Source organism: Spermophilus citellus, assembly GCF_964194105.1.
Source record: "Spermophilus citellus genome assembly, chromosome: 8".
NCBI classification, from domain to species: domain Eukaryota; kingdom Metazoa; phylum Chordata; class Mammalia; order Rodentia; family Sciuridae; genus Spermophilus; species Spermophilus citellus.
Genome location: NC_138189.1, coordinates 16,639,794 through 16,659,461, shown reverse-complemented (window position 1 = coordinate 16,659,461; position 19,668 = coordinate 16,639,794). Strand labels below are relative to the sequence as shown.

The following is a 19,668-nucleotide window of genomic DNA, read 5'->3' as shown; positions in this document are numbered from 1 at the left end:
GGGAGTCTTTTTTGGGGGGTTGAATTCATGATTTTATTTCCTTTTTCCTCAAATAAATGAAGGTATTTTTCTAGAAATTTTTATCATTGGTGCTTCTTATGTTTATAAGAAAAGAACTATCAATCTTTTTTTCCATCCTCAATAGAAGTAATTTTTTGACAGACTTTTATGGTATTTCAAGTGCCTGCAAACCTTCTGAAAAATTGACTCCATTTCATCATTTCCAATTTCAGTCTATTGAAATGCTTCCTCCAGCACTGGGAAGTTTTCACCGCTTTCCGACTCTAATCTCTTCCAACATGGCAAGTTGACCAGTGGAATACGGAGTTGTCCAACAGCAGCCTCCATAGCAGTGACTGCAGACTTTCCAATTAAATTATTTATGTTGTTCCTAAGTGCCCCGATAGCTGCCAACTGAGCCAAGGCATAAATGGACTCCACCCCTTCAGACTGTTCTGCAAATATGATTTACCTTTCTCATAAAAAAAACATGCAGCTTCTGCCCAAATTCCAATTAGCACTTCAAGACCAATCATCTTGTAGGCCAGGGAACATCTGTGCAGAAGATACCTTTGTGTTCTGCCTCCTGTCCTACTCAAATCCACTGTAAGAGGCTGTGATTTGAAAACCCTGCTCAGAGGAAAAGGCCTACTTGGAAGGCAGAAGAAAGTTCTTCTATGAGTGCTGGATGGCTGTGATTTCAGGACAAAAAAGAAACCTTGTGACACATAACTTTCTCCATCAAAGCAGAAAGAATTTAATGTTGTCAAGTATGACAAGTACAACATCTGTAGAGAGTCCCAAGAAATTCTGTGCAAAGGCTTTTGCCTGAGAACTAAACTTCATTCTTTTGAGCTTATCGGTTACAACCTCAGTTTCCAAAATAGGTTTTAAAAGGCATTTTTCATGGACACGTTAGACAGGAAATAAATTCAGGTACTGGCACTGTTGAAAGATACTGGTAGTTGGTAGTTGCATCCAGTTAATGTTGAAAAAAATGATAAGATGTATTATAACTGAAACATTGGAAGTCATACAATAATTTTAGACAGGATAATGGATAGAAACAATATTTCATTTTTTTGGAATTATGTCATTTCTAGGTCACATGGTATCATAAACTGAAATTTATATATCAAAGTCATAATTCCTCCTACATCAAAATGTGACTGTATTTGGAGACAGGGTCTTTAGAGAGGTAATTAAATTAAAATGAGGTTATGATGGTGAGTCCTAATCTGGTGTGACTGGTGTCCTCCTTATAAGGAGAGATTAGGACACAGAAATGTGCAGAGGGAAGACCATGTGAAGACATACGGAGAAGATGGCCAATCTATAATCCAAGGAAGGAGGAGTTAGTAAAAAAAAAAAAAAAAAAAAAAAAAAAAAAAAAAAAAAAGCAACCCTATCAACACTGACACCTTAATCTTGAACTTTCAGCTTCCAGAATTGTGAGAAAAATTTCTCTGTTTTAGCTACCCAGTCTGTGGTACCTTATTATGGCACTCCTAGCATATGAATGCACATGGATTTTCTATGACTTTACCGACCTTGTGAGATTTCTTTGCTTGTCATTGCAATGAGCCTTCTTGGAGGATGCTTTAAAATTATGTATGTTGATCAGTGTCAATTTAAGTTTTGGTAAAGTCAATCAACAAAATAAGTCTGCTCCTTCTGAAAAATATCCTTGATTCTCACTGTCTTTACAGGACAATCGCTGAATGTGTTTCTCTAGTGGTAAGAACTTCAAGACTGACCCTGACATATTATGGCTTTTGTGTCCTAGCTTGTTTGGTAAGAAAGCAGAGCTTAAAGATAAGCTTTAATCCATTGTCTGTTTGCAACTGAAGGTAATCCTGATGAAAACTCGGAAGCATTTTCCTAATTATAACAGCTGGATATGTTTTCGCTAATTCTTATCAGTGGCAAATTATTCTAGGCCTCATTGTCTAATGAATATTTTAATTACTTGATTAATTACTCAGTTTCATTACTTACTGAAAGTCCAGGCCCACTGGCAGGGAGAAGAAACAAAAGAGAAAGTGGAGAGGACAGAGTTGCTTCCCGTATCTCTTCTGGTCATGTTCCATAGGTAAGAACTACTCCCTTGGACAGCCTAAAGCAGACCTCGATCCTACATAATGGAAGGTGGTACATAAATTTTGGTGGCAAACTGGCTACGGCTATTTTTTGTGTGCTATTCGCTGTTGTAAGACCTTCCATATCCTATGTCATTTAATTTTCATAACAGCCTATTAATTTAACTTCTGTTAGTATTTTTAGTATAGGGTTTTGATCTAGAATGTTCCCACAAAAGCTTATGTGTTAGGCAATACAGCAATGTTCAGAGATGAAAAGATTGAATTATAAGAGCTCTGAGCTCATTGGTGCATTTTAATCACTTGATAGATTAATAATTGAAATGGACTACTGGTGGTTACTGTGGGCAGTTAGGGCGTGGCTAGAGAAAATCCATCACCAGGGACATGGGCCCTATGGACTGTATCTGTCCCTAGACCCTTCCATTTGTTTTGCTGCTTCCCACCTGCCATTACCTGAGCTGCTTTCCTCTACCACATCTTTCTGCCATGACGTTCTACCTCACTCAGGCCCAGAGTAATGGAGTTGGCCAACCATTAACTGAAATCTCTGAAATCATGAGCCAAAACAAACTTTTCTTCCTCAAAGCTGTTCTTGTCAGGTATTTGGGTCACAAGGGCAAAAAGCTGACTCATGCAAAAGATGTGAAAATTAAAATAGAAAAATTAAACAATATGGTTATACTCACAAAGCAGGATTTGAACCATGCTTATGCAGTTTGGTCAGATTCCTTGTTTCTAACCATTATACTACACCAATGCTGTGTGTCTACCAAGGAAGTGATAAACTTATGAAATAGTGAAATAAGACTAGAGTTCATGACTGGTTTAGACAAGACAGGGACAGGTATTTTCTCAGCAAAACTCAGCTAATGTTATTTTTGTCTTATTCCTGTCCAACTAAAATATATCTAATTTTTAAGACTTGGATATTTACCATATTTTACATAAATAGTTTCTTCTCATTATTGTGCAGGATTATTTTTCAACTGTTTATCTTCTCTAGCACTCTGTAGCGTGTATCTGTTCATTTATACATTAATTAATTATTAATCCATGTGTCATTTTTTAAGCATTTATTAAGTTCCAGGGACTATGTTAGGGCATAATAAAGTAATTTGAATATAGCATGAATTGTGCCTCCAAGTTTCAGTCTAAAGGAGTATGTGTGTCTGGATTATATAATTGAATAGCAAAGATTATTATGGTCTGAATTTTGGTTCACCAGTGAATTTTGGGATTATAATTTGTATCATTCTTCTCATTTGCGCCAAGTATGGGGGTAGATACACAATAGGATCTTGAAGAAGTCTGTTTTTTTAAACATATAACTTTTATCTTTTAAAATAACTCCACATACATCTTGAGCGTACATGTATTTTATAATAATATTTCAATATTAGTTTGAAAATACACCAATAAAGAATAAGGTAGTTCATCCACACAAAGGCAATTTGAGGTGAATAGCCTGGTCAACATTCCTGTACCATATGCTTCTAGGACAGGTTAAATTTTTTCAGATTTGAGTTAAAATGGAATTTGATTATGGCCATTGTTGTATTGGTTCAGAAAGTGTGGGGGTGGAGGGAGGGAGGGAGGGAGAGGCGGGGAGAGGATGCCCAACCAATTCCAAACTCACTTGAAAATTTCACATTTGCTAACCTTTGACTGAGCACCAAATACCTGACATATTGTACCTAACAATCAATGCTACCATACAATAATTATTTTGTGAGAAGACTAATATAAAATACAGCACATTTATGAAGCACACACCCAGAGCTGGTGGTGAAAACAGCTGTTCAATTATCCCTCTGAATCCAGAACCTCAAAATGCATCGGGATCAGAGTTAGGAGACTTTTAATAATTAGTTTGTCACACAGAAACATGGAAAGTTAGTTAGCTGAGCTGTAGCTGCAACAGTCAATTCCAAAGGTGAGAAAAACTCCATTAACTACTAGTTGCATTAAGTTCAGAATAATGTACCTGATTTCCCCCCTACTGGGCATGATGGAGCCATGGAAACTATCTCAACACCCCAGTTCTAATTCTCTGGGGTTTAGGCTTTCTTTGAGGAATTAAGTAACTGACAATCACTTTTTAAATGGACATCTTTGTTGATAAAAATGGTTTGTTTTATTTTGATTTATGTAATTTTAGAGAGGTGAGCTTTTATCCTTACACACCTTAATATTAAGACAAATGAATATTTTGTTCAAATTAATTTCATGATTAATTAATTTTTATCTTAAATTTTCTATTAGTAGCTTTTCTTATTGATACTCTTAGTAGACTAAGGTCATTATTGTAGTTGTTATTCTGAGGAGGAAAATGTCTTCCTTAGTGGTGCACACTGTATGGATTTTTACTATAATTGTGCATCCATATTTTGGCTCTTCATTCCCTGGCAAAAATGTACCATAGATTTTTCTCTATAGAAATGAAAATCAATTGTTGACTTTTAAAATTTTCTATCTGGGGCTGGGTTTGCGGTTCAGTGGTAGAGTGCTTGCCTAGCATGTGTGAGGCACTGGGTTCAATTCTTAGCACCACATAAAAATAAATAAAGGTTGGAGCTGGGATTGTGGTAGAGCGCTCGCCTAGCATGGGTGTGACCCGGGTTCGATTCTCAGCACCACATAAAAATAAAGGTATTGTGTTGTGTCCATCTACAAAAAAGATTCTCTCTCTCTCTAATAAATAAATAAATAAATATCCACCAACAACTAAATGATATTTTTAAAAAATTTCCTTTTTTACAGGAGACCCTTGGGAAAATCCTCTACATCAAATCTGAGGCCCCATATCACCACCAGGTAACAAAATTTTATTTTAATAAAAAGATAAAATGAAAAGATTGTAACGCTTGCTTTTTCTTAGTCAAGATGTACTTAGCAGACTCTAGGATGACCCTGGTGAAACTCTTGCCTACATTCACAGACTTTTGTAACCCCATGAGTGTGGGCTAGATTGATGACCTGACTGGTGTCTCAAAGATGTCATAGGGCAATAAATGGAATAGTCAATCCTAAGGTTAGGTTACAAAAAGATAGCAACTGGCATCTAAATTTTTAAACATTTTTCAATCAATATAAAATAGAATAAATAATGTCCTTTAATTGCAGGCCATACATTTCTGTACAGAAAGGGCCCACTCCATGCTTAGCAGAATGAATAATAAGACTATCTATTAGGCCTATCTGTAAGTAAAATCCGAACACTAGCACTAGAGAGAGAATTGTAACAGCTTCCAGACAAGACAAAAATAACAGGTCACATATAATCAGAATTTATAATAGCATCAAGTTTCTCAGTAGAAACATGGGCAGTTAGAAGACAATAAGAAATGCTTCACAGGCCTAAGAAGAATGGATCTTAACTGGAGTTACATTCCCAGGCAAACTCTAAATCAAATCTAAGGGAAATACCAACAAATTCATTGCCTATAAACTCTTAGTATATACAGGCAGATAGGACAGTAAATGAGAAAGCATGAGATCCAGGACACAGAGGAGCCCCTAGTATAGAGAGAGGTGAAAAGGAAGAGAAGGCCCATTATGCCTACTATACATACTGTGCAGCTGGCCAAAGAGGACCCAGTCCATATTGGAGCAGGTGACAAGAGCTCACTGAGATATCCCCAAGGGGAAAAAATAGATAAATAGTTTATATGTTTGACTACATTGGGATTCATTTTATTCTATTTTTTAAAATTTTCTTCTTTTTTTTTTTTTGTAGCAGAATACCTGGGTAATTTATAAAGAAGAGAGATTCTAGAGCTCAGGGTTCTGGAGCTTGGGAAATCCAAGAGCATGGCACTGGCATCTGGTAAGGGCCTTTCTATTGCATGGTGAGAGGAATCACATGGCGAGACCAAGCAAGCATGCCAATTCCTCATTTTATAAAGACTTCTTCATCTTATAAAGCAACTAGTGCCTTTTTGGGCCCCTATCCTCATGACCTCATCTAATCATAACATCCCTCAAGGTCCCTGACTTCAAATACCATTAACATATGACTTTGACAATTAAGTTTCCAGAATATGCATGTTCAAAGCCTTGTGGGTTATGTCTGGAAGCTCAAACAGACTTTAAGGATGCAACAATGATTAGTATAGAAATCATGGAGCAAACAAGACTATTGTCTCTCTTCAGAAGAAGTTGGGTAATGTCTATAACTGCTAATTCAAGAAATGGCAAAACAGATAATTATTTTGAAATTAGGTGTTATGATGGTGAATTTTATGTGTTAGCTTTCCTAGGTTAGGAATGCACAGATAGTTGGTAAAACATTATTTCCGAGTGGGTCTATGAGGGTTTCTGAAGAGAGTAGCATTGGAATCAGTGGCTTCAGTAAGGAAGCTTCACCCTCTCCAAGATAGGTAGGCATCACCCAGTCCTTCTACGGCTTAAGTAAAAGGGGGAGTTCTCTCCTGTGCCCAAGCTGGACATCCGTCTTCTACAGTCCTTGGATATCAGAGCAGAAGCATCTCCTGTCTTCTGACTCCAGGATTTATGCCAGTGGCAGCCCATTCCCTGTATTCCCACCCCCAGATGGCATACTGTGAGACAGCCTGCATAGCCATGAGAATCAATTCCCTTAATAAATATCCTCACTATTTGGTTTTGTTCCTCTGTTGAATGCTAATTAACGTAGTAAGTATTGGTAGAAATGGCTAAAGAGTTTAAAGGTTACAAGAAAAGGGATTACTTTTTTTTTCTTTCTTTTTTTTTAGTTAGTCATACTATTTGACTCTTAGAATTGTGCACTCATAAAAAGATTTAACAGGGCCTGGCGTGATGGCACATGCCTGTAATCCCAGCTGCTTGGGAAGCAGAGGCAGGAGGATCACAAGTTCAGAGCCGGCCTCAGCAATTTTGCAAGGCGCTAAGCAACTCAGTGAGATCCTATCTCTAATAAAGTACAAAATCAGGCTAGGGATGTGGCTCAGCGGTCAAGTGCCCCTGAGTTCAATCTCTGGTATCTCCCCCCTCAAAAAAATTTAACAGTAAACTCTCAGGATACATACTCTATAACTTTGAAATGCCTTATTCTGTTATTCCTCCTCCCTGTTGATAGGGACCAGACAGATGAGAGTGGTGGGAACATGAGGTTAAGGGAATATTTCTCTAAAATGGGCCCACTGTGCTGACCCCCACATGCTTTCTTTTCCAAGAAGCTATTTGCCTGCAGTCCTGCCTGGCCTCAGTGGACAGGAGATGTCACATTCCTCAGCAAACTACCTGTTCACTGCAGCAGACATACAGGCCTGAAATAGTGACCGTAAGAGGAACCCATGTTATCCTGAAGGGACTTGTGTATGCCTTTTCACAGACCACATCCCAAAACTCAGGGAGATAAGGAAAATTCCTCTTAAGCATAAAATCTGTAAGAATTTATGTTAAAAATCCAATTAGTACCAGTCACCATGAGTCAAGGTGACCTAGAGTTGTCATGGCTACTGCCACGTAGGGACCTGGGCAGGATTCTGGAGACGTCCCTGTGACCCCCAATCAAACTGCAGTGCAGGAGAAGCACATTGTCCCTCTCTAAGAGGACCCACTCTCTCCCTTTAGAGTGTTCCCTTCCCCTTTTCCTATCCCATTCAATAAACTCATTCCTGTTACTCTGAGCAACATGTCTGAAATCTTTCTGACTTGACTGCAAGAATCGGGGTTTGAAGATGGATATCTTCTTGCTGCCTCAGTTTCCCAGAAGACCCAGTCCTGTAACACTGTGCACTCCTCCCCTTCATAACCTGGAGACCCTCAGGCTTTTACATTTTCTCTGTCAAATCAATGATTTAAAAACCCCAGAATTTTCCATTATCTGATTCCTCTCTCTTGCTCCTTTTCCCTTCCTGTGCCTCTCTCTCTCCTTCCCACATTAGGAAGCCTCTTAGGGAAAGGGGATTACATAAACATGACCTTCTATCTTTTCCTTTTCTCTCACTTGAGTTTTACATGCAGCCTCTGGCAGTACTCAGTATGAGATGGGGTCATTGGCAGGTCTTGCTAATGATTTTCTCTCTTCTCCATTTTTGTAGGTTTGAAAACAATAGATCTCCCATTTAGTCTGTATCAGCACCTGGGGAGTTTTTCCTAACTGTGTTCCATCTCAGCCTAGTCTTCTACCCTGGAAATTAAATTGTCTCTCTGCTCAGTTAGCCTTTTTAGTGAGATTTCATCCCATTAAGATGTGTGAAGGCATACTTGCCTGTCATTGATTTCTTCACGAGTTCCGGATAGCCAGGCTGTTAAACAAACACTGCCTGCTGAGTGTCTTTTTCAAATGCACACCCCTCCCTACCCCAGCAGAGGGGAAGTCCACAAACTCTCATGAAGGTCATTATCACAGCAGTGCTGGCTGACCACCAAGATGCAGACAGGGGATGTAGGTAGAAGCTTTTGTTCTTAAATTGCTTTTCCTTTTCTGGGTTCCAGAATACTAAAGGTAATCTAGTTCGTCAACCTCAGGAAGGGAATTAGTAGGTAGGTCACTTCTGTACCTTCCAGTGCCCCACTAAACACAACATGTAACACTAAACACAACATCAAAGATAAAACATAAAAGATGGCCTTTACATAGTACTTCACTGTTTATGTCAGTGTCTCCAAGTGCAGGATTAGCAAAAAGGCAAATTAAACCTGTGTTTGTAGCATCAGTAAAGATGGTGTTTGCCTCCTCCCCAAATTTATATTTTGAAGCTCAATGTGATAATATTAGGAGGTGGAGCTTTGAGAGGTAATCAATTTTACATAAGGATGGGGCCCCATGATGAAATTAGTGCCCTTATGTGAAGAGCAAGGGATACAAGGACTTTCTTTTCCTAGCATGATCAGGTAAAGAAAAGGCAACTTTCTACAAGCCAGGAAGAAAGCCCTCACCCAAAACCAAATCTACCGGTGCCTAGATCTTAGACTTTCCTGCCTCCAGAACTATAAAAGTAAATGTCTGTCTTTTAGCCCAACCACTCTGTGGTGTTTTGTTACAACAGCCTGAGCTGGCTGAAACAGGTACAGCCTGAGAAATGGTCAAAGTCTGGCTGTAGTACATTTACCCACTAGTTTGCAATAAGAAAATCAAGAAAAAATACTAACTGCAGTTCGGTTGTCATTGGGGGGCTTTGTAATTTGTATTGGTTTTATTTTTTAGAATATGTGAGTTGGTGGATAGTGGAGTAGAGAGACACCGTAAATTTTTAAGATGATTCATTTGCCACTTAACATACACTGAGCTTCCAACAACCTTAAAAAAAATCCTGGATAGTTTAGATAATAAAATAATATAATTATTGTTATTGCTAACATAAGGTTAATAGATAACAAAGCTTATGCCAGAATGCTGTAAACAGACTTTATCAAAATCTCACTACTGCTAAAAGGCAGAGGTGGGACTTAATTCAGAAATCCCGTCCGGAGACCCAGCTCTGTGAAGTCTGAGCTCAAATGCTTTTTCTACTGTGATGAAATCCCATAACCTCAATTACCTTCAAACGGGACAGAAATAGGTATTCCATAGTGGTTGGGAAGATTAAATAAGGTAGTGTAGGAACAGTGTCTAGCCCAGGACTGGCACCAAGTGTGGGTTTAATAAATGACAGTTATCATCGTCTCCTGGTTCCTAGGTTCAGTACAATTTCTATTTTGGCAGCATGTGAATAAGAATCCTCTAGAAGCAATACAAGGTAGTGTATGCCATTGTATATGAAGCTTATGGTCAGGAATGGAAGTACTTAAAAACACTGGAGTGACTCTGATACTGTTGAAACCTTAGTGTTCTTTCTTGCCTGCTCATTTTATAGACATGATGAAACAACTTGGGCTATTTGTGTATCCTGATTTCACATGGAATTGTTTTAAATACCTGGTTTGTAAGAAATATTTCTCTGATTTATTTAGCTGGGATGCAGTGATCAGAGGGAACCTCTGAGGCCAGCATGGTTGGGTTTCTAGTTTCCTTTACTTTCCAGTTGTGATATGATGGACACATTATTGAAGCGGTCTGTGCTTGAGCTTTCATGCTCATAAAGTGAGGATAAGACCAGTAGCTACTTACCAAGTACTTAAATGAATTCAATGACTTAAATTGAGTATAAATTTTCTTTAAAATGCCTATTACAAAGTAAGGCTCAGTGTTTATTGAGCATCTACTATATGCCAAACTGTATTTTAAGCATGAAGAATATTATCAATGAGAAAGATAAATAGTGTGAGCAGATAAGCACAAGTTCTAAAACTCTGACGGATGTGATGAAGATTCACTTTGATGTTGCTTGGTCAGAACGGGATAGCACATATTTCCAGTGCCCCTCTGGGTTTTTCCAGTTCATTCAGAAACCTGATAATGTTCCCTTCAGGAAGTGCACAAGCCTTTAATTCTTCCCTCAAGAATAGCTTGCCATAGGGGCTGGGGTTGTAGCTCAGTGGTAGAGCACTTGCTTAGCACATGTGAGGTACTGGGTTCGATCCTCAGCACATTAAAATAAATAAATAAATAAATAAAGATATTGTATCCATCTACACTAAAAAAATATTAAAAAAAAGAAGAAGAGCTTCCCACAAACTGATATTTACAGCTTCTCCACAAGAAGCCTTCTTTATGTGAACCATTATATGGAGGCCAGAATTTTTTTAAGTGTATGTTATGAGGCCAAAGATTAGAAAAGTCTAATCCTTGAGTTTAGCTTCAACTTATGGGTATAAGCTACTTACCTATTGAAAAACCAGCCTCTACCTCAGAGCAAAGCCTGTCCAAGGAAGGCACATGACCTTAGTCCTTGGAAAGACCCACAGAGCACTCCTAGGCACATTCCCACCCTGCTATGTGGTTTATCTACAAATAACAGGAGAGATCTGCTGCCCCGGGTGTCCCTGACTCAGTCAGGCTAGGTGGGGACTCATAGCAACCTCCTAGCAGCCACCAATCAGCATGAGACAGGGAAATACCTGGGATGCCAGATAACCCTCCCAGTAGTTTATGGTGGTTGATAACAAGTTGGGAAACCATGTAGTTCAGCACAAACACACCTCTTGGCTTAAGCCAATCAGTTCAAACGAATCCCCCTTTTGTACTGACCAATCACCCCTACCCAACTTCTTCCCACCAGTGAATGTGCTAATCATGTTTTAGAGTTGTTATTTGATTTTCCCGTGGTGGGTGATGATTTGCTAAAAGAGGCTATGATGTATGTGGGGGTCCCTGCCCTCTCCAAAAAATGTATAAAAAAGCTGCAAACCCTGGGCTCGGGGCCTCTCAGCATCACCAGTTGCTGTGTGTGTGTGTCTGTGTGCCCGCGCGCGCGGGGAGGACCGAGCTAGCTCGCAATAAACACCTCTTTGATGCTTACATCGATCTTGGGTGGTCTTTGGGTGTCCCCAATTTGAGCATAACACTATGTTAGGAGAACACATCTTTGATCATATAATTTGCATTGTGCTAACTAAAACTAAGGTTGCATTATTGGAAAAGTCACTCATTCTTGATAAAAGAAGTTGAAATAGTATCCAGATATAAATGTCTTCCTTTTTATCCTGTAGTATTTCCATAAGAATTGCAATCTACTTTTAACTATGTACCTTTACAGACACAGAAGTCCTTTTGAGTCATAGCCAGAATTCTAGCAGCTATTGAATTAAGATCAATTCCATGCCTTCATGTTCTGCCTGTTAGCACATATATAAACTTAACACAAACCCACAAATAATTTGGGCTCATCTTAAACACAAGTCACTGGTGGGCTCATTATGTATACACAACGTACATCCTGATTTCAGAAGAAGCCGAAAATCATTGGATAGCTGTCAGTCTGCTTCCCAAGCACACATTGTTTCCTTTGACAACAGCATGGTGACACTTCCTCTGTGTCACTTGCAATCCACCGAGCAAAAAATTGTTCTCCATCAGAGCAGAAAGCTAGGTTTCCCTGTATACAATACACTCTGATTACTTAATCTCATCTGAGTGTCATGTTCTTTTAGTGGCCCAGATAGAGAGTGGACATACCTGGAAAGGGTTCATAGGTCATCACAAATATGCATAAGGATTCAGGAATGTGTAAAACAATTGTTCAGACTTCAAATTTGGAATTTGATAAACTCCCCGTAGTAGTCATTTAGGGTTTATTCTTGTTAAAACCCCTTCTCCTAGGGGAATGCATCCACACCCCTCATTCTGCATTCTGGTCTGTGAGCTCAGATAAGTACAGTGTTTGCTGTTTATTGACAGACAAAGCTGATATTTTACCCCTAGGCATCGGTGAGTCTTTATAGACAAGTTTGCAAATTCTTGGGGGTTAAACCTTGTGAGTATCTCCTAGGTGGTCTTGCTGCTCCATGAATACACAATTAGCCGCTTTCAGACCATCACATATTCATTTAGGCAATAGAAATAGCAGACCTTTGTGCTTCCAGAAAGTTAACACTCTTATCAGTCTAATTTCAGAGAAATTCTGAAACACACTACTCTGGGTAAAATGATGAGAGAAACTTATTTTGATCTTCTCCCAACACTTAATAAAACATAGGGTGATGCACTAATGCTCTTTAACAAGGAAAATGGCATGTTTAAACATGTTGGTATCAAGTTGTCTATTAATCTGCTCTGAGTGTCATCTGAAATCACTGGCTTGCTTACTCAAGCACAGTTTTTTTTTTCCTTCTTTTTCTTAATTAAGCAACACCGGCACTTATGAAAGCAACACCGGCACTTATGAAAGCTCTGTGCTTCCTTTTAAAATTAAAATGGAGTGTAACCAAGGGAACTACACACCACAATGAGTTGATGAGCCAAAATCACACAAAAAAGCATCTGGCAAATTGGTGCACCTAAATACCCGTTTTTCAAGTAAGCATTTCAGTGGCTGAAGCTGGAGGAATCCTGGCTAACATGGTCAGTGCTGATCATGTTGCAGATGTTGTTCTGAGGGTATCTGTTAACTCAATGAAGGCACACAAGACCCAGTGAGATATTTCTAATCATTACCTCGATTTTCCAGGTGAGAGAACTGAGACAAATGAACAAAGATTGCCCACCTCCAAGGTGGTGAACCCAGGATTAAAACTCAGGTGCCTGGCTCCAGGGATATCAGATTCATCACAATGTTATATTATATGGCAACATTTTTTTCAGATGTAATTAAAATACCTAATCTGTTGCTTTCAACTAATCAAAGGAGAAGTTATCCTTAGTGATTTCAACCTACTCAGCTGAGCCCTTTAAAGAGGTCTGAGTTACACAAAGTCAGAAAAACTCTCCTGCTGAAATTTACAGGACCAAACTGGCACACGGTGGAGACTGGAGCAAACCACTGGGTTGTGCACTGTAGGATGAACGAGCACACAACGAGGCCTGGGAGAGTGATATTGGTCTTTGAAAGCCAAGCTATGAGAAAACATATTTTATATTCTTGAACTTTCCATTCCTCACACTTCTGAAACTACAAATGGCCTTGGAATGCTGGCTGCATGCATTTCAGGGCATAACTTGAAGCCAATCCTCATATAAACATTAACTATTGTCTGTACATCCTGTGGTTTGGACTCAGGGACCTTTTAATACAGGAAGTCAGGGAGCAAGCCTGCTGACCTATCTGCATGAGTTATTCAACTTCTTTCTTTGGCTGAATTTACAGTTTCATCACTGGTGGCAATTCAGCAGGAAAAGGGTTCATGTTCCATGGAGGATAATAGTAGATGGCGAAATAAGAGTTCCCAGGTCCAAATCTCAGTGCTACATTTGGCACGTTCTGAGATAGAATTCAATTGGATTTGAATCACCTGGATTCCAGTGTTCATTTTGTAAGGCTTTAGTTTCTTCATTTGAATAATAAGGAGACTGGGCTAGGTGATAGCTACTCTACTGTCTTGCTTACAGAGTTCCCAGGTACAATCAAATCATCCCATGAAATCTCACTTCTTTTCTTGAATATATAATACAATGTAGTATGTAGCTTTCTACTGCTGCATTGAAAAATCACAAATCAGCAGGTTACAACAGTCTTTGTTTCTTATCTCATGGTCTTGTAGGTCAGAAGTCTTGACCTACAAAAACCCTTGAGCAGGACTCAAGTGTTTTCTCTGTGTCTCATAAGGCTGGGACTATATTTTTATGGTGTTGAGAGTCCCAAACTCCCTTGTTACTGGCAAAATTTAGTTCCTTGTGGTTGGAGGAGTGTGGTTTCCTTCTTTGCTGCCTTAACATGGAGGTCATACCCAACTTCTAGAGTCCAGCTGCTGTCCTCAGGCACATGGTTACTTCACCACATGCCAGTTCGCTCCTTCAAGTTCTGTAGGGAAATTTCTCTGACTTTAGGTAAACCTGACCTTTTTTTAGGCTAATCAGATAGGATCTTTTCTTGAGTAGCTCAAAGTCAACTGATTAGGGACTTTAGTTACATGTGCAAAATTATTTCTTTCATATAATAAAAGATCATCATGGGAGTACTATCCCACTGAATTTTCAAGTCCTGTTCATAATTATGGAATGTGGAGGGAATTATATAAGTGTGTATTCCAGGATGTGGCACTTTTGGGGGACATCTTAGAATTCTGCGTGCCAAAGAGTGTCAGGGGAAGGAAACCTTAAAACTTATTCAGTAAGAGAAATTGCCAAGTGGAAGTCACCACTGGGCCAAATTGGAAATTCTCTATCTTGTGTTTGTGTCTTGGCTTCCTGGAAAATTAGCCCAAGACCCCAGTTAATTCTAGAAAAAAACATGTCAGTTTCCTGAACCCTTGTCCCCTAAAATTCCATGTTTTGAGAAACTCTGGGTCTGGAATCTGATAGTTCAAACTAACAGCAGTATGACCTTTGCAAGTTATTTAACATTTTAAGGCCTATTTCCTCTCACCTTATGTGAGAATTTGTGTTTTGAAAATTAAACAATTTAATATATATGCATATATGTATATAGAAGAATGATAAAAGCATTGGGACTAACAAAAAATTCACTTTTTATTCAATCAACAATCATGTCTCCTACTTCCTATAAGCAGTATCATGAGAACTCTATAATAAAGTATTATTATCTCCATTTTATAGAAGAGGAAACTGAGGCACAGAGAATTTATAACTAGTCCAAAGCCAAAGTGCTCGAAGGTATGGGTTTAGGATTTGAAATTTTAGGATTTGAAACCAGTCTATTCACTTAAAGTATTTTGCTAAGGAAGAGGACACCAGAGACTCACAGGGCAAACTTTTCCTGAGTGAAGGAAACAACTAGGTTGATTGTCCTCAGTCAATGCCTGGGGTTAAATTGTTGGGTGTGGCTGGTGGAGGTGCTGGTCCCAGCTCAACATGTGGATGAAGCTAGATGTCCTTCCCAACCAGACACCTTGAGATAAATGGCATTCTTCGGGATAAAGTCAACACCAGCAGGGCAGAACAGCTATATCTTGTTCATGATTGGTTTTCAACAGCTGGATCAGAATTTTGTTTATGGCTGATGCTTTCAATTTACTGAATATTTATGTCCTTCTCCACCAAATCCACATGTTGAAATCCAATTACCTACTGTTGTGGTATTAGGAGGTAAGGTCTTTGGAGGTGACTAGTTCATGAGCATGGAGCCCTCATGAATAGGATTAGTGCTTGCTATGGTTTGGAAGTGTCTTCTCCAAAATTTGGGTGATGTTAATGTGATTGAGTCTATAAGAGGTGATCAGGCAACACAATGGAGCCTCCTCCTTTGTGAAGGGGATTAGGTGCCTTATACAAGGGTGTGGTGAGAGGAATTGGTCCTGCTTGTTCAACTGCTGGTTACCACAGAAAGACATGGGCTGTTTCATTCTAGAGGATGCAGCATCAAGGGGTCGTCCTGGCAGCAGACAGCCGCTCTCACCAGACAACTAAACTCTCTGGGACCTTGATTTTGAACTTACCAGCCTCAGAACAGTGAGAAATAAATTTCTGTTCTTTATAAAATATCCAGTCTAAGATCTTATAGACAGCTCTCTTGCCCTCTTTGTGTTGTGTGAGGACAGTGCCAGAAGGGTCATAATCAGAAGCCAACTGTGCTGGCACTTTACACACTTGCAGCCTCCAGAACTATGAGAAATAAATCCTATTGTTCATAAACCCACCGAGTCTGTGGTATTTTGTTATAGCATCCCTACCTGATAGAGATAATGCTCAAAGAGAAATGATTATAGTTCACTAATGCAAGTTAAACCCTTGGGAAGGTCAACAATGAGTGACCTTGATTGATCATAAAAATGTTGAAAGAATGGGAAGATCTTCTTTTAAGAAATCTCAGAAACCTACAGGGATCTGTTGCAGCATCAGGTTTTGAAGAACTTTAAACCTCAGGTGGCTTGAGGTGGGATGAGATGCTGCTATCCAACATCCAGTGACTGTCTCAACCTCTCCCACTGTCATCCCTCAAATGCAAGCCTTGAGATCACTCTTTCATGCCTCATTACACCATGGGACCACAGTATTAGACTATACAGATTTTTTTTTTCCCTTGCTGCAGCAAAGCAAGAGTGGCAGTTGAAATGGGCCTTCTAATTGAGCTAGGCATATTACATAATGATCCCACAGTAAATGCATTTAAGCAAGGCAGAACTCTGTAACACAAGCAGGTTTTAACTAGGAAAGTTCAGGAATCAGAGGACAGTCTGTGAGATATGACTACTCAGTTATCTAGTCATGTAGAGATGGAGTCGTTGGCTTTGGAAATTTTATATGTATATATACTTATATTTCATATAAATAAACATATTTCCATATAAATAAACTTACTGTTTCATTTAAATAAACTTACTTATTTATATTTCAAATAACTAAGTAACTTTAAAAATAAATTTGACCATTTGTATCCTAAACTTTTCATAGGGGAAATAGTTAAGACAGCAAATGTTAGACTTAGTTTTAAAAATTGAGATGACGTTGCTGTTCACTGAATGAAATGCATACAATAATTGCTTCCTAAACCCAAATCTTCTTTTTCAAGGTTTGATGTCTTTGTCTTAATTATGATTGAATGCTCAGACATGTTTTATTTCTCTGAAATAGTATTCCAAACTTGGTTTTGAAAAGTGTCCCCCTTCCCAGGTAGTAGGTAGGTTTTACACTCTTGTCTTTTGCTGGTAGTCAGGCTGCTGAATTCATTATTATGCTGCAGACCTTCTAGGGAGCACAGCAGGATGACCCAGGTGATGAAGGACCCCAGGTGAATTTATCTCAAGGCTTTCATGGATAACATTCTATTTCTTATTTTTCCTGCCCAGCTTGGTACTATACTACTGGGAACTTGTTAACTTAGCGGCATTAATCATGATTCAGTTTTATTGTACAATAGACTCTTTTCCCTTCTATGTAATCAATAAGTAAAGGTAGGAGGGAAGAAGAATCATGTTAGATTAATGGTTTCTGACTTCTGGTAAAATTCACTTTGGATATTGCACTCATGATCTCTTCTGAGATGGTCTTTTCTAAGAGCACAATATTCCCAAGTAATTCAATTGCATTGCTCCTATACATCATGGCTGCTATTTTGTCTCTTCACCTAGAGAAGACACAGGAAACATTTCAATCCATCAAGATCTGTGTTATTTAGAAGATAGACTTTTATAGGCAGTGATTAAAAATTGGGGGAAGAGGTAATGTTAGAGACCTACCTAACTAACTAGATACTGAAAATTTATTTAGCTTCCCTTATGTAATGAAGAATTTTCTAGGCTTATTTTACAGGCACGAAAAGGATTTTGTGTTGCAGAAATTCAGAAAGCTCAAGTAATGGGCCCCAAGGCCCAAGCCAAATAGTGGCAAACTTGGTTTTAGACTGAGGACTGCATAACTCAAAAGCCTATTGTTTTTTCTTATTTTGTCTTTCCCCCAGCAGATCACTATTTTCTCTTTGGGTTTGTTTTCTGCAGTAATAGAATTTGCTATCATGATTTACGGTGGAGACTTCAGTGGGAATTGTCCACAGAATGGGATAGGAGAGCATTTGGTATGATTCCTCTGAGTATTCTTTCTTCTTAGCAAAATAGAATGATTGGAAGAGAGAGGTTTGAAAAGAAGGAAGAATTGTGAATTTTATGGCTACCATGTGATTCGAATGAGCTGGATTGTAGGAGAGATACCAATTCTGGTGTTAAGATCCCTAAGTAAATGTAGAGGGAAAATGAGCTGCATTCTGGTGATGGGCCCTATGGTTCTTTCCTGTGAATTCTGAGGGGTCTCCAGAGTGGGTGAGGGGTTATATTGTTTTGCTAGTTCTACTGTAGCAAGGCACCCCAACTGGATGATCTGAACAATAGAAATTCATTGCTCATCTTTCTGGAGTCCAGAAGTTCAAAATCAAGGTGGTGGCAGAGTTGTTGCCTTCTGAGGGCTTGAGGGAAGGATCTGTCTCAGGCCTCTCCTTGGTTTGTAGATCCTTGTCTTCTCCACGGGTCGCTTCATATTATTGTCTCTTTGTGAGTGTCTCTGTTTTCAAATCAACCCTTTTCATAGGGATACCAGTCATATTGGATTAGGGCCCACTCAATCACCTGATTTTATCCATCATCTCATTTTAAATTTACCACAATGGAAACTCTATGTCTAAATAATTTCACATTCTGAGGTCCTGGGGATTGGGACTTCAACATAGGAGTCCAACTCGTGAAAGAAGCAAAGGGATAGATATGTGGGAAAGCATACAGTTTTGGAGCAAGGAAGACAAGTTTAAGTTTGCAATGATACTGCTAGCCCCTTGGGCAAATTTCAGTGAGTCTCCCTGAATTTCAATTTTCTTATTTAAAAAATAGTCACAACAACATCGACCATGTTGGATTAGTATAGGGATTAAATGAGATATGGTATGTAGAAAACATTGTGTCTGGTGGTGGGACACTCACTAAAAGCCAATTTTTATGTTAAACTTAAGTATACATTAATAAAGGAAATATATGTTGAGACAAATGAGGTAGAGGGAAGAAACAGGTTGAAAATTACTGTGTGGCTTTTCCAAGTCTGACCATCCTTTGTATAATAACACTATGTTGTATGGAACACGATTCGTCTGGTCCTTGGAAGATGTTTGAAAAAAAGCTACCATAAGAGTTCTTTTAAATCTCAAAGGCTGTTTAGGAAAAAGCTTTCTTTGGAAAAAAAAAAAAAAAACATGGGGAGGAAACTTAGAGTAACCAGGTAAACTTGAACCAAGCTGAATTTCATCTGCATTACTGTCTGCTAAGACCAGCTCTGCTCCAAAATCCCAGAGTGAAGCACATAGGACCTTGGATGGCTGCTAAACTTAGAGATGCACTATCTACCCCTGATGTCATTTCAAGAGAAAGCTAATCAGAAAAAAATGAGTCAGAAAGGATTATTGCTCTAAGAGGCCTGAGCCAAGACTTCCTTTATACTATGACATAGTTTACCCCCTTGTCATCATTTCCAGAAAGAATTTTACATTCAAATGCTTTTCTTCCCCTGCTTTTACTTTGGAACACCAAATATGAAATCATTCCAGGAGAGAGATCACCTTCTGTGAGGAGATTAAACTGACATGTAAGAGAAAGAAATGGAGGATAATAGAACCACATAAAATCAGACCATTGCTGGAAATGAGGTAGG

At 38.9% G+C, this 19,668-nt stretch overlaps 1 long non-coding RNA gene across 1 annotated transcript in view; it reads left to right on the top strand.

Moving 5' to 3' along the window:
• Window positions 1-19,668, top strand: part of LOC308654316 — a 186,796-nt gene that overhangs the window by 152,993 nt on the left and 14,135 nt on the right. The window contains exons 12-14 of the long non-coding RNA XR_014023216.1: window positions 234-2,092; window positions 4,863-4,916; window positions 5,839-5,928. This is a non-coding gene — a long non-coding RNA (uncharacterized lncRNA). The remainder of the gene's footprint in view (window positions 1-233; window positions 2,093-4,862; window positions 4,917-5,838; window positions 5,929-19,668) is intronic.